General features: G+C 41.2%; 1 long non-coding RNA gene across 1 annotated transcript in view; it reads left to right on the top strand.

Moving 5' to 3' along the window:
- The window catches only part of LOC114572237 (uncharacterized), a 31,878-nt gene extending 27,899 nt beyond the window's left edge, over window positions 1-3,979 (top strand). Inside the window, exon 5 of the long non-coding RNA XR_003694744.1 lies at window positions 3,891-3,979. This is a non-coding gene — a long non-coding RNA (uncharacterized LOC114572237). The remainder of the gene's footprint in view (window positions 1-3,890) is intronic.
- Window positions 3,980-14,444: the final 10,465 nt, after the last annotated feature.

Here is a 14,444-nt window from a genome sequence, read left to right as displayed (position 1 = left end):
TCTGCATCCATTCAAGCAACAATACTTGGCTTCTATTTGGGGGCCAGGTAGCAATAATAAGCAACATGTGCGCAGGAATCAGACTTAAAATGTCCAGGTTGTGGAGAGGGAACATCGAACACATTGACTGAAATATCTTTTGGACCTGAAAATATCTTCCAAATGGAAATGGTGGTCTTTTGGTTGGATATGTGTACATTAGTGAAAAAACAACATAAAAGCATGGTGTTGGCCCGCCATGAGCTGTCAAAAAGGCTTACAGTGGTGTGAAAAAGTGTTTGCCCCCTTCCTCATTTCCTGTTCCTTTGCATGTTTGTCACACTTAAGTGTTTCGGAACATCAAACCAATTTAAACAATAGTCAAGGACAACACAAGTAAACACAAAATGCAATTTGTAAATGAAGGTGTTTATCATTAAAGGAGAAAAAAAATCCAAACCATCATGGCCCTGTGTGAAAAAAGTGATTGCCCCTAAACCTAATAACTGGTTGGGCCACCCTTAGCAAACAACTGCAACCAAGCGTTTGCGATAACGTGCAATGAGGCTTTTACAGCGTCCTGGAGGAATTTTGGCCCACTCATCTTTGCAGAATTGTCCTAATTCAGTTACATTAGAGGGTTTTCGAATGAAAAGGTCATACCACAACATCTCAATAGGATTCAGGTCAGGACTTTGGCTAGGCCACTCCAAAGTCTTCATTTTGTTTTTCTTCAGCCATTCGGTGGTGGACTTGCTGGTGTGTTTAGGATCATTGTCCTGCTGCAGAACCCAAGTTCGTTTCAGCTTGAGTACACGAACAGATGGTCGGACATTCTCCTTCAGGATCTCTTGGTAGACAGCAGAATTCATAGTTCCTTTTATCACGGCAAGTCTTCCAGGTCCTGAAGCAGCAAAACAGCCCCAGACCATCACACTGCCACCACCATATTTTTACAGTTGGTATAATGTTCTTTTTATGAAATGCAGTGTTCCTTCTCGCCAGATATACTTGGACACACACCTTCCAAAGAGTTCCACTTTTTGTCTCATCGGTCCACAGAATGTTGTCCCAAAAGTCTTGGGGATCATCAAGATGTGTTCTGGAGAAATTGAGGCGAGCTTTGATGTTCTTTTTGCTCAGCAGTGGTTTTCTCCTTGGAACTCTGCCATGCAGGCCATTTTTTGCCCAGTCTTTTCCTGATGGTGGAGGCATGAGCGCTGACCTTAACTGAGGCAAGTGAGGCCTGCAGTTCTTTGGACGTTGTTGTGGGGTCTTTTGTGACCTCTTGGATGAGTCGTCGCTGCGCTCTTGGGGTAATTTTGGGCGGCCGGCCACTCCTGGGAAGGTTCACCACTGTTCCATGTCTTCGCCATTTGTGGATAATGGCTCTCACTGTGGTTCGCTGGATTCCCAAAGCTTTGGAAATGGCTTTATAACCCTTTCCAGACTGATAGATCTCAATTACTTTCTTTCTCAATTGTTCCTGAATTTCTTTGGGTCTCGGCATGATGTGTAGCTTTTAAGGATCTTCTGGTGGACCTTACTGTGTCAAGCAGCTCCTATTTAAGTGATGCCTTGATTGTGAACAGGTGTGGCAATAATCAGGCCTGGGTGTGGCTAGAGAAATTGAACTCAGGTGTGGACAACCACAGTTATAGTATGTTTTAACAAGGGGGCAATCACTTTTTCACACAGGGCCATGATGGTTTGGATTTTTTTCCTTTAATAATAAACACCTTCATTTACAAATTGCATTTTGTGTTTACTTGTGTTGTCCTTGACTTTTTGTTTAAATTGGTTTGATGTTCAAACACTTAAGTGTGACACACATGCAAAGGAACAGGAAATGAGGAAGGGGGCAAACACTTTTTCACACCACTGTATATGCTCCTTGGCATAGATGCTACAAGTTTCTTGAACTTGAATGGATGAACACCATTCTTGCAAAAGATATTCCCTTATTTGGTGTTTTGATGATGGGCGAGAGCTCCAAAACCTAAATGTTTATTAAACCATTCAAATCACTTTATTTGACTCCACTGAAATTTCTCCCATGTAGCGGTGAAATTGTATTTTGCATTCAAACGAATAGTGCTCTCTAGCGCCTCGCTTTTTAAAATGAGCCGTTATGTACCAAGAAGCTATGACAACATGTCTTCCAATTTTCGCTTTTTTGGCGATGAGGATTCCTTCTCCTGTGGCTCGGCATAAGTATAATCCTCCATTATGAACTAAAGTGCAGTGCAGGTTTTCAAATTTGCCGGGGCAGTGACAAGCGCCTCTCACTGATCTCCTTCTCCGTTTCAGCTGGTTTCAGTCACATGAAACTGGCTCTGAACAAAAACGCGTTGTGGATTAGCTAGACAGGTAGGCTAGTGCTTTCTGTCCCTCTCAGTGATTAGAGTTTTTCAAAATGTAAAGGACATGAAAGCCTCCTTGGACTTGACGGTCCAATGTAAATACAGATAACATAACAAATTATAGAGTGTGGTCTAGACCTACTCTATCTGTAAAGTGTCTTGAGATAACTCTTGTTATGAATTGATACTATAAATAAAATGTGCACTGTGCACCTTTTAATTTGTGTTAAAATAGCTAATAGATAACTGTATTGTGACCACTGCTGAGGCTGTAAAACTGTATTTTATCAACCGATTGTTCATATCACGTTTTCTACCACTGTGTTTACAAGAAAGCACATGCACACCATGTTCGCAGGACGACGTGATGCACATTTCTGCCAGCTGTGGAGGGTGTTAACAGTTGGTGGCAGTAATGTGCTATAAAAGTAGCATTACAGCAATAAAAGAGAAGAAGACCGCAAGCCAACGTAAACAGCGCAGGGCTTAGAGCTTTCGAAAACAAAGGCTTTGCTTTATGAGGTAGGAAATGCATTCACGCAATGCATTTTTGTGAAAAACTTTAAACGTGAACAAAACGATGGCTGTTTATAATTAAAACTCCACATGCTGCTTTCAAAATGTCTCTCTCTCTCTCTCTCTCTCTCTCTCTCTCTCTTTCTCTCTCTGACTGACACTCACTCACTCACTCACTCACAGACTGTGCCGCCTCACACCTTGCAGGTCACCTGTTATTACGGTCCATTGTTATGTTTCCACAGCCACAAGTGAAATGATTTCCCAGTGGCCTGTTGTATAGAACTTTGCTTAAATTGGAGAGGGGAAGAAAGAGACAGGAAAGATATGGGGACGTGTTGTGGGCCAAGTAACCGTACAGCACATAATTAGGCATGTCTCATGTTAGGCATCGTCGTCTTTGTGTCAAAGATCTTGTTTGTTTACAGTGAAACCATGTTCATTCTCAACTCAAACTAAACACTGTACCTTTTTCCAAACGACTGAGTCAGTTTGTAAGTTAATAGAGCAAAAACAATGACTGAGTTTAAGAACTGTGAGAACAAAATATATTCCAAATACTGTATATCCAGTCGATTAAAGCAAAACTCTCTTACTCTCTTCATAAGCAAATTACTGCCACCTCTGTGGCCAAAGCATCGTCATCGGCATTCTCAAAGAGGCAAAAGGGAATGTGGTATGACAAATCCCTCATGATATGATATACATACTGTAATTCATTAAAGGATGCATTTGCTGAATAATATTCTAACTTCCATGATGAAGAAAATAATGAAGAGCACTCATCCCTTTCTCCTCGAATTACTGCACACGCACAGACTGTGGTTGTATAATTAAAATGTTCTGAAATCAGTAATTAATAGAAAGGTTAGCATGCACATAATTCCGTGATTTAATCTATTAAGCCTTGGATTTTAGAGTCAAATCACTCTGCCGTGAAACCACTTTGGATTTTAATTTGTCCTTTCACAAGCTGTTGTTAGCGTTTACATCTACCCTTATCCCTCACTTTGTATATCTCACTTTGGTTAGGGTTTTAATGAAGATTTTGAGGCTGGAGCTGATGACGAGTCTATTTCCCTGGACTTGATTCAGCTGTTTCTCCATCTGGCGTTTGAGCACCTGGGGTAAGCCTTCCTCTACAAACCCTCCCTATGTAAACCGATTTTCCATTTTTGTACTCTTTGTTTTTCTTCCGTCTTCTTCTGCTACTCCGCTATCCTCCTGTGGGACTTTCCACCAAAACTGAAAACATTAACATATTAAAAAATAAAACAATAAAAATGAGCTTACTGGTGAAAATTGGAACACAAATCTTGCATTCAGGAAGGTCTGAATCACACGATATCTCAAAACCTAATGCATCAACATTACAATTGCATTTTCAAAAGTACTCTAAAGGTCTATTAAACTTCAACTTTTGATTTTCCCAACATGAATATGAGCACGGAGCGCTGTTTCGGTGACTGAAATTTGAACTTGCAAAGTGAACAGCCGACAGGCCAGATTTGATAACGCAGTGTAGCACAGAGCTCCTCAGCTCTAATGAACACTACAGATGTGTCAAGCAGGGAGAGGAGGGGTATGCCAACAGCAATGTAAACAGCAGCCAATTACCTGCCTGGATGACAATTCTTTACTCTTGCTTAGTGCATGCACGTGAAGAGGCCAGCGCATCTGCTGCGATACACACACCAATATCAACCACGGAGCTGCCATTAGACACACACTGCATCTCAAGCACGTCTTCTTCTTTCAGATTGTATAATTCAGTTGGCTTTGGGACATGTATAAATATGATCCATATTGTTTTAACATAGTATGTCATGTACATTTATTGATATACTTTAGAATTGTACACGTGAGATCATGGAAGTATCATGAAATGCTATGAGAACAACATATTCTGTAAGAGTGATGGTGATTTATTGTGCTTTTAAATCAAATTAGACATGAGCATGGTCCACGGATGCAGATACAAACCTAAAACGAGAATTCAGTGACTAAAAGTATGAGAATCAGACATGTAGTGGGTAGTTGCATTATAATGGATATGTTTAAGTTTTGACCAACGTTGCACCAGTTTGTCATTTTGTTTCTGTTCTTACAGCTCAGAAATTTTTGCTCACTCTGGCATTAAAATTGTTCTCGTGGCATTATTGTCAAGCAAGACAGGTGAAATAAGTCGAGAGAGAGAGAGGAAGAGAGACTTGCAATCTGGATGTCTCCTGATCTCAGCCTCAGGCAAGATTGGCCAGTGTGAAGGGATGCTTATTCCCTCCAAATTCTGCAAACATCTGTTTTAATGTATTCACACCTTTTGGAGAAGATTTCTCTTCTTAAACATACCCAGGAAAAGTCAGCTCTTGTGCACGAAGTCATGCTCTTAATAAGTCAGATTTTCCAAGCCCCATTTTTGTCATCCTCTAGCAATTTTTCCCTACTCAAGTCTTTGATGAAGTCATTTCTTGAGAAAGGAAAGGAAAATGATGTCCACTCACTGATGAGAAAAAAGCTAACGTTTAATGAATTAGGGAACCCGATGATAACTTGTTTAATGAGCTAATCAATTCTAAATTCGACTTTTTGATGCCACTGCAGTGCAATACTTTCTGTTCAGAGGAAAGACAAAAGTCAGCCTCAGTCCCACAGCTAAAGTTGCATTATAATGTTAGATACGGGGCATCCATATACATCTTACCCTGAGGTGCTTCCCTTTATCTCTGTTTTTCCTCCCAAAATAGCTCCCTATATGTGAACATATGGAACGAATAAAACTGAATAAACATTAGATGTTGATCACATGAGATGAAGAAGCACACTTGAACAAATGCAAGCTGTTTGCACTGTATGCCTGTTTACCAGTCTGTCTGCATATAGTCATCTAGCTAATGCATTTAAAAGTGCTTGAAGGGCAGCATAGCTTTCATTTGGTGTGGTCGGACAGTAATGCATGGTGACAGGTCTTGACTGAAGGTAGCTCATTATACTGCACTATATATATATAAAAAATCAATATTAGTGATGCCTGGTTTCCCACCAAAAGGGATACTGTACAATGGCAGTCTGCTCACTTTCACCTCCACAGTCAAATATGTTTAGAAAATAGAGAATTTGGCTATTTTTATTTAGAGATATTGCTGATGCACGCTCCTGAATTGAGTAAATAAGAACATCCTTATCAGAGTGGACAGGGTGTTTGCAGGGATTCGGCTCTTTGAATTCAGCAAGCTGTAAAAGTGGCACTCCTTCCCGCGAGCAGAGGAGGAGCTAGTAAGGGTGCTGTTGAGAGATATACTGTGAGACAGCTACAATATCACTGACAGAAGGAACATGCCTCTCTGGAGTCCATAATCATATTTCACTGTGGAATGTGGCGATTCTGATATGATGTAAGTCTGTTTTTCGCTTCTAGGCAGAACACGGGCACCATTGTTTCAAAGCGGTCATACTTTATGATGCAGAAAGCATAAATCTCATTGCCTTTAAGTGCTATAATGCTGACAAACAAGTCGACAGTGCCTTTGCTGTGTGTGAAGCGCAACTCGCCCTGAAGTGGCCCGACTTTATTCTGCCTGGACAAAAGCCAGCGCCCATCAAGGGCTCCCAGGGGTTTAAATTAGTTACACCCATGTCTCTCTGTGGCCTCTGAAGCCCCTTCAGTTCTACTGCATAGGGTTACACCATGTCTCTAGTGGCAGGGCTTACTTAAAGCCCAACCCACATACTGTACCAAGACGTGAGCTATCTTTGAAAATAACCTTGAGAAAGTAGGGCTGGAGGGGAGGGTTTTGGTACACTTGATTTGTCGCCTCTATAATAAGACTACATGATTTGGCCTCTCCTGAGAGCCTCTCACAGAGCAGACGATGTTGAATGCTGCCCTGTAGAACTAATAGAAGACCAACAATGCATTTAATGGTTTGGCTTAATGTGGTGAAGTTATGTAATCTCTGTGTTACACAAAAATAAAAAAATGTGTGGGTGACAATGAAATAGTACATAACCAAGCACCTTATTAACCAGATAAATATGGCATAGCTTTATGTTATACAACGTTTAAACTGTGCCTCAGAGGAGGAGGAATGTTTTCAAGAGAGGCTCTTAATAGGCCTACAGGGGAGTTTTTGTATATGGGTAGGTCACTGCTCAGTGTCCTAGCTGCCTTATAAAGCCAGGAAGGAAACTAATTCTCTGATATTGTGTGTGTGTGTGTGTGTGTGTGTGTGTGTGTGTGTGTGTGTGTGTGTGTGTGTGTGTGCGCGTGTGCGCGCGCACACTATGTTAGATAGTTGAATGTGTGTCCATATATGATACATACTCATCTCTATGACTACTAATGCCCCTACAACACCCCTCTATACGCACTTTCTTCTGTCTATCAGTGCTGACCTGTGGCCAAAACAACTGTCATCTCTGAGACGCCTGCCATGAAATATTCACTATACCATGAGTCATGTTCAGACTGCAGGGAGAGCTGTTCTTGACTATCCTGTTCCCAGATCAGACCTGGCTAAAAGGAGTCGCTGTTCACTTTGATCCTCTGCTGGGCCTCCTGACTAAAAGCTGTCTCTCCACAGCCAAGCTGGTTCTGTATATGCTTCCTTGGTTCTTTCTATCTTACTTTAACATTTGCTAGTTCCTACCTTGCGTTAGATAACCCCTGATTGGAAGAATGAAAGAAAGGATACTGTAGACAAAGAAAACGATGGAAGGCAGAGTAACAGCTTCAAGCACCTTTTACTTTCACCGAAGCAACAGTGTATTAGACCTAATATCTTGTTTTCATACAACTCGTTGCTGTGAAGATTTGCTAAAGAGGTGCCTTAGGAGCTGTCGATGATTAGTGGCGGACTTCGTACAGTATGTGAGAGGCGTTATGTTGGTTCAGGGTCTTGGTTATAACGAGTCCATAAATTACCAGAAACAAAGAATATCATCCCCCTCAGCAGCGGTGATTAATCTTACTTTGGGCTTTTAACTCTGGAGCTGGGTAGCAGCATGTTCCTAAGTCAGGCGGTATTTGCCTGGCCATTTATTCATTAGAGAGCCCTAAAGAGAACATCCGCGGACACCTCAATTTGTGCTGAAAAGAAATAGTCTCTCATGTTTTCCTGCTCATAAAATCCCGAACCAAATGGCACTTGAGTTGTATCACACATTTGACATTCACAGTGGAACCATTGTATAGACAAACACAAGCTGTTTGTGATTGACAATGCAGTTTGATTTTCTTTTTAGTAGTAGACCATATGTGTCACCGATTCTCATATGTCCTTAATACTTACTGCACACACCAGAGCGACAGTTCATTTACCGTTAAAAGGCGTTTGCTCTACATGCAGAGAAAACAAAGTGCACTCTCTCTGTACTCAGTCACAACAACTGCATAATTGGGCTTTACACATCTGCTCTTTTACTCATTATGTCCAAACTATGTCATCATTTCTCAGACAAAAGTGCTATTAAAAGTGTAGATCCACGAGGCTTTCCTCAAAACCAGATGCCAACTGTCAAAGAAGCCAGGCTTTGATTTTGTACTACCTCATATCAATGTGGTCGTTAGTCTGTATGGTCTGTGTAGAGTATGAGTAGGCCACAGTGCGTCCATCCAAACTAAAAGTTTTCAGTGTGTACTTTTAAAACAATGTGAGGAGAAAGTCCTCCAAGGACAAACGGGGCCACCCGGAGGCACAAACTACATTTGTTGTCCAAAATAGTAGAAAAATGAGATCCATTAAGGCTGGAGTCAAGTGTCCTGTGTTTGATGAGAGAACATGCCCTCTGTCTCGTCAGTCCCCATTGGGGAACTGGTTAAGGTCCTCAAGCTGATCAATAGAAGTACAGCGTCTGAGGATTAGCAGCTGTGTGACATAGTACACTTTCTCACTTGGCACCACTAATCTGTTGGCCTGTTATTTCTGCAGTTGTTGAGTGCCATGAAACTGACATTTCTTTTGTAGAAAGTACCAGTATTTTCTATTTTTCAACCTAGATTGTTAGGGAAGAGAAAAGCTTGTTTCTCTAGAAATGACTAGAACTGTTCAGCTGCCTCCAAAGGCAAAACTTTTAAAGAACATTGTGTCCTTGCTTCTTCTTTTTTTACCCACTCGTCCTGTTCTTTACTTGTGATTGAGTGAATAAGTGGCTGATATTGACTTTGGAACAAAAATGTCAATAAAGGCAGAAAGACAATGCTTTGCATACTAGTGACACGCAAAAAACACTCTAGATATGAGAGCAGTGGCTGACTATTGAACCTGGCACTCACCTCACCAGAGAATTGAGATGTTAGTCCAGACCTCCCAATCAATGATTGACACATACCAAGAATTCTCAGCAGGGACTTTGCCCTGCTTCACAAAAAGGACCAAGCAAGGACATCTTGTGGTCTCTTCTCTGAACAGAAACTAAAGATACCACAGGCATTTTAAAGCCCATTAATGATTAAAAAGCAAAAATGCTCCTTTGTCATTGGACATTTACAACTCTACAGTGGCAGTGAGTTTGACTTGGTATTTTTAAACCAATCTCAAACTTGTTTGAGTTCTTTAATAGCACATAATTATGTTAGTGCCCTTATATTTGAATTGCCTTAATGAGTGTAATTTGGAGCAGCCCTCCTAGCTTCAAGAGGCTGCAGTGTTGTTCTTCCGACACCTGCAGCCCTTGGGGGAAACAGGAAGCCCTTTTAAGAAAAAGTCTACTAAAAGAACCAATTAACCAGTCTGACAAGTTCCCAAAGTAATCGCCACTGAAAGAAGATTGGGTAGCACTTAAGGCCAATCAAAGACACAGGCATTTAGAAATGAAAAGACCATTACATTTTAGCCTTTATCATGGCCACTCATGGCCATTGCAGAGTGGATAGGAGAGATATTTACCATTACTGCCAGTGAAGAACCTGTCTGACTCACCAGATGTGGACAGCTGTATAAATCCATTATCCACGCCTATTGTGTTCTGTTACGTGACACCCTCCCATTTCACGTTTTACTGTGTTTCAAATATCAGTATCTGTGAGATGTTTTGAAGATATTCAGGCAATACTTTAAATTTTCTCACTATGTTTTTGTCTTGAATATTTTACATACAGTACATATTCAGTTCATATTTTATTTTACATACAGTACATATTCAGTTAATATTTTATTTATGTATAAAACAACACAACAACATTTCCCTTAGGGATACAAAGGATGTATGATGATAGATCTGGCAATGGAAGACTGAACTGGATGGGAAGCTTGGCAGTAGGTAGGAGCAGAGATGTACAGTAGTAGAACATAGCAGCACTTACAGTTCCCCATCAATTGAGTGGCATTAGTTTTTTTTGTATTTGTAGCATATCTGCTGACATTCTAGAAATGTAATTTGTATTGATTTTATGAAATACAGCGCAAGTAAAGTGGGAGTGGTCGCACAGAGAAACAACTATTACGGAGTGATCAGTATAGAAGAAAGATGTAAGATGTGAAAAAGTCACGTCAATTCATTTCCTCAAAGATGTTTTTGTTCTCTAGAAAATGCATCGCAAATTGCATGTTTTTGAAGGAGCATTAAAAACATTCTCATGATATCAAGTACCAAAAGAAATGTTTCTCTTGACTTGCATGAAGTCTCAGCGGAGTATCACAGTTGCTGTGATCAAGGTCAGCTCTCATCCTCCAGACCTGATTTTCCTTGTTGGTATTCTAAGCACCTCAGAAACTGTTGGCAACCGTTTTTTACTTGGCAGATACCTCCCCGACCTGATGGGCACATAGAAGAGACGCACTCTGAATAGTCGATTCTTCCAACCTGTGGTCAGCATTCCACATGCGTCCCTCGGAGCTAAATGCTCTTCCTCTGCTCTCCTTTTAAGCCTGACAGGAAGGATGTGATATTGCACCTGGCCTCTTTCATGGCTCCCTCCCCCCTTCGCTTCTGCCTCGTCGTGGAACTGCTCTACCAATCCACACTAATTGTTCATGCCTTCTCTCCCTCTTATTCCGCTCTGACACCTCCTCCCCGTAGAGCTCCAGTGCTCATGCCTTGAGAAAAGAGGACAACTCGTTATTCAAACTGTTAAACAGATGAGCTCATAAGCAAGAACAGCTCTGCACGCCGAGGTACAAAAACTGTGAAACCCACCATAAATCCGTTTTGATCTGGGCAGTTTCAGCGCAGCAGACCCTTCTGATGCAGGAATGATAAACATAACATCCTCCTGCTCACCCTCGATAAGTCTGTGTTGTTTAATGAAGCCCAATCAGTGGGAACAGCTTGGCAGTAGATCTCAATCAACCTCATCTTCTTATCTAATGACTCCCTGTGGGACTTCCAGGTCCTGGCCTGATGCACCTCGGAGTCCAGCTCCATGTCCGGCTTTTCTAATAAGCATCCTAGACCCAAATGTGAATCTGTACTCATTAAAGTGCACTAAATCAGGCTAACACAAGTAATATTGCAATATAAGTTCTAGTATACGTTTCATTCTTCAAGGACGATTTAGAAGTTGTCTACAAAGCTGCAGGCTTTGTTCATTTCAGTTTCAGTGTTATTTGCACTTACATCACAGTACAGTGGGCTGTTTATTGTAATGGCAGTGTAGTGTAAGTAATGTGTTTTGTGCATTAATACATATGGTTTGGGTACAATCTTTTATTAGCAAAAGAAGACAGAGATACCATGTTGTAATATTTCAGTAAAAGGTCTTTGAATTATTACACAGTGGCTTGTGGTTGCTTGAATGAAGTGTACCTGTGCACTCAATAATGGTGTGTTGTAATGAGTGCTGAGTTTCTCTGCGACAGAACTTTTAATAAATACAACTCAAATAAAAATATAGTCCAAACAATATTTCAAATGCAATATACAGTAGTTCGGTCAAAACGTTAAAACATGCGCAGGCAAGAATACAACACAACTTATGGCGTTTTTCCATTACATGGTACCTGCTCGACTCGCCTCGACTCTACTCGGCTCGACTTGACTCGCCGCACTGTGCGTCCCTTTTCCATTGCAGATTTTAGTACCGCCTCAGCTTGGCTGGTTGTCATAGCGACTGCCGTGGGCGTGGCTTGATAGCGTTGCATTTCCCCCGACTCATTTCCTGGTTCTCCTTCTCCGTAAACAACATGAAATCAACAAGATAGTTAACTTTTACTGCTCCAGATTTCCCACCGTGGTCAGAAAGAACAGGGGAGACACTTTGCTTCTCTCACTTTATGACTCTAGAGTCGCTAATCGCCGTCACTCTCTCACTTCTCCCTCGCTCACCAGCTACACACACACACACACACACACAGCGACTCGACACACACACACCAGCACACAAGTATAAACATCAGGCCACTTGTATGCTACGGAGAAAGCTCTGCGTGGAGCCTACGGCAGCAAAAAAACACCGCTGGCTAAACTATTTAAAAATGCCGTCTGTCGCTAGCAATGCAGTGATCAGTGGCGATTCTTTCCGACCAGTCTGTAGCCTGCAGGGTTTCACGTCACCTTCTCGGCTCGCCTCAGCTCGCTTGGAACCTCGACTGAGGAGGTACTAAAAAAAGTACCTGTTAGCAGGTACCAGGTACTTTTTTTCGTAATGGAAAACCAAAAAAGGCGAGTAAAGTCGAGTCGAGGCGAGTAGGTACCATGTAATAGAAAAGCGCCATTAGACTTTTGTGTCTGTGGCTATAAATAGTTATTTGAGTTATGTTTAGTTATTCTTTGCACAAAGTATCAGAGTATATGTATTTTATTTTGTGTGCCAGTGCCACTTGAGCACAAGTGTTATTCAAGAAGTGTATGATTCTTTCTAGCACCTTTGTGGTAATAGAAGGAAGCTTGTAAATGTAATTCTCAACTGATTTGGGGTCTAGTGCTTGTATACCACAGATGTACAATTAAATCAGGGTTTAGTTTACAATATGTATCATACCTGATTCCTACCTTTCCTCAAACCAGAAAAGCGGATGAATGCATAGAATTTGCAAAAAAATAATTAATTCAACACAGCAAAAAATACATGTTTGTATTAATTGTCTGTGATCCTGTCACATACAAGAGTGATTAGGGATTCATTATAACATGGCCTGTCAGTGCTCAGCCTGTGTACATGTGTGCAGTGGATCAATGATGATGCTCCAACATGGAGCCTGGCCTTGTCGTGTGGCACGTGGGAGTGCATGGAAGGAGCGGGCAGATTAAAGCAGCTTTGTCTGTGTGTAAGTGGATTATCAGCAGGTAGAGTGCTCCCTGTGTTTTTGCAGCGATTGTGTTAGTGCACTTCCTGCCTGGCCACAGAGAGGACCATCTGCCATTTAGCTCTGATGGATGGCCCCAAAGCAGACGTCAGTCTCCTCTACGCAGAACACCTGCTGAATCCTGATCAGACTGTTGGCTCATATTAGTGAAGCCCATCAGTTTGTCAAGATAGCAGTCGCGTCTTGCTGCTGAGGTTCAAACAGGAATAACCACACACACACACACACACACACACACACACACACACACACACACACACACACACACACACACACACACACACACACACAGAACTGGGTGCTTAACCAATGTGGCTTACTTCCAATACATACTACTCTAGGTAGACTTATAAACAAGCCTCATTATGGGCTGCATTATGTCCATTGCTCATTATTGGTGAACAGACTGTTATATTTTGACTGGCATCAAATGGACATAGCTGTGCCAATTCCTAACAGGATTGTGTGTCTTGAAGCATAAGCTCACCCATTGACAAAGTACAGTATGTCTACTTCTTGCACACAAGAGATAAAAGACAGAAGGACAGACAAGAAAAGAAAACCAGATGGAAGAAGAGGAGAATTAATATAAGATGCAGTATATCGAGAAAAACATCACTATAAAGAGGAAATATCCGATTGATCAAAGTCATACAGTAACCCCATGGATCAGACCAGTGGATCATTCAGACATTAGACGATATAGAAACTTTAGAAGAAGAAGAGATAACGACCTTTCATGTGACAAGTTTGGAGAAATAAATCAAAAGACAGAAGATATCCATACATAGTAATAAAGAAGAGAAAATCATTGTGCAAAGAAAGCTGAATTTTTAGATGCCAAAAAATACTTTAGCTTGTCAAGTGACCATCAACACCTGCAAGACGTGCAAAATAGAAACCGATCATTTACAAACGGAAATTTCACACAGTAAGAGTTTTACATTTTACATTTGGTACATTTGAATATTCAAATGCAGGATGTGATAGTAGCTACCACATGAAAGCTTATTTAAGGTCCAAAAATATACAAACACTGACACGTTTTGGTTTGTAATTGCATGAATCTATACATTCCACCAGTAGCAGTGCAGATTTTTGATATGGTGTGTCTGTCTTCTGGCACTGTGTTGAAGATTCTGTCATATAGCTACATGTGTGTTAGTATGTAACGGTGAATCATTGTAAGCTCGCAGGCTGCTTCTGAATCAGTGTCACCAAAACACACCGGTGTATCTTTTATTATTACCTATTCTACCATTGTCCCATTGATTACCACCTCCCAGTTTACCTTATATATAGGGCATTACTGATTTAGCTAGGTCTTTGTGTATTGTTTATTTTT

This window comes from Perca flavescens, chromosome 17 (genome assembly GCF_004354835.1).
Source record: "Perca flavescens isolate YP-PL-M2 chromosome 17, PFLA_1.0, whole genome shotgun sequence".
Lineage (NCBI taxonomy): Eukaryota > Metazoa > Chordata > Actinopteri > Perciformes > Percidae > Perca > Perca flavescens.
This window is presented reverse-complemented; position numbering and strand designations above follow the sequence as displayed.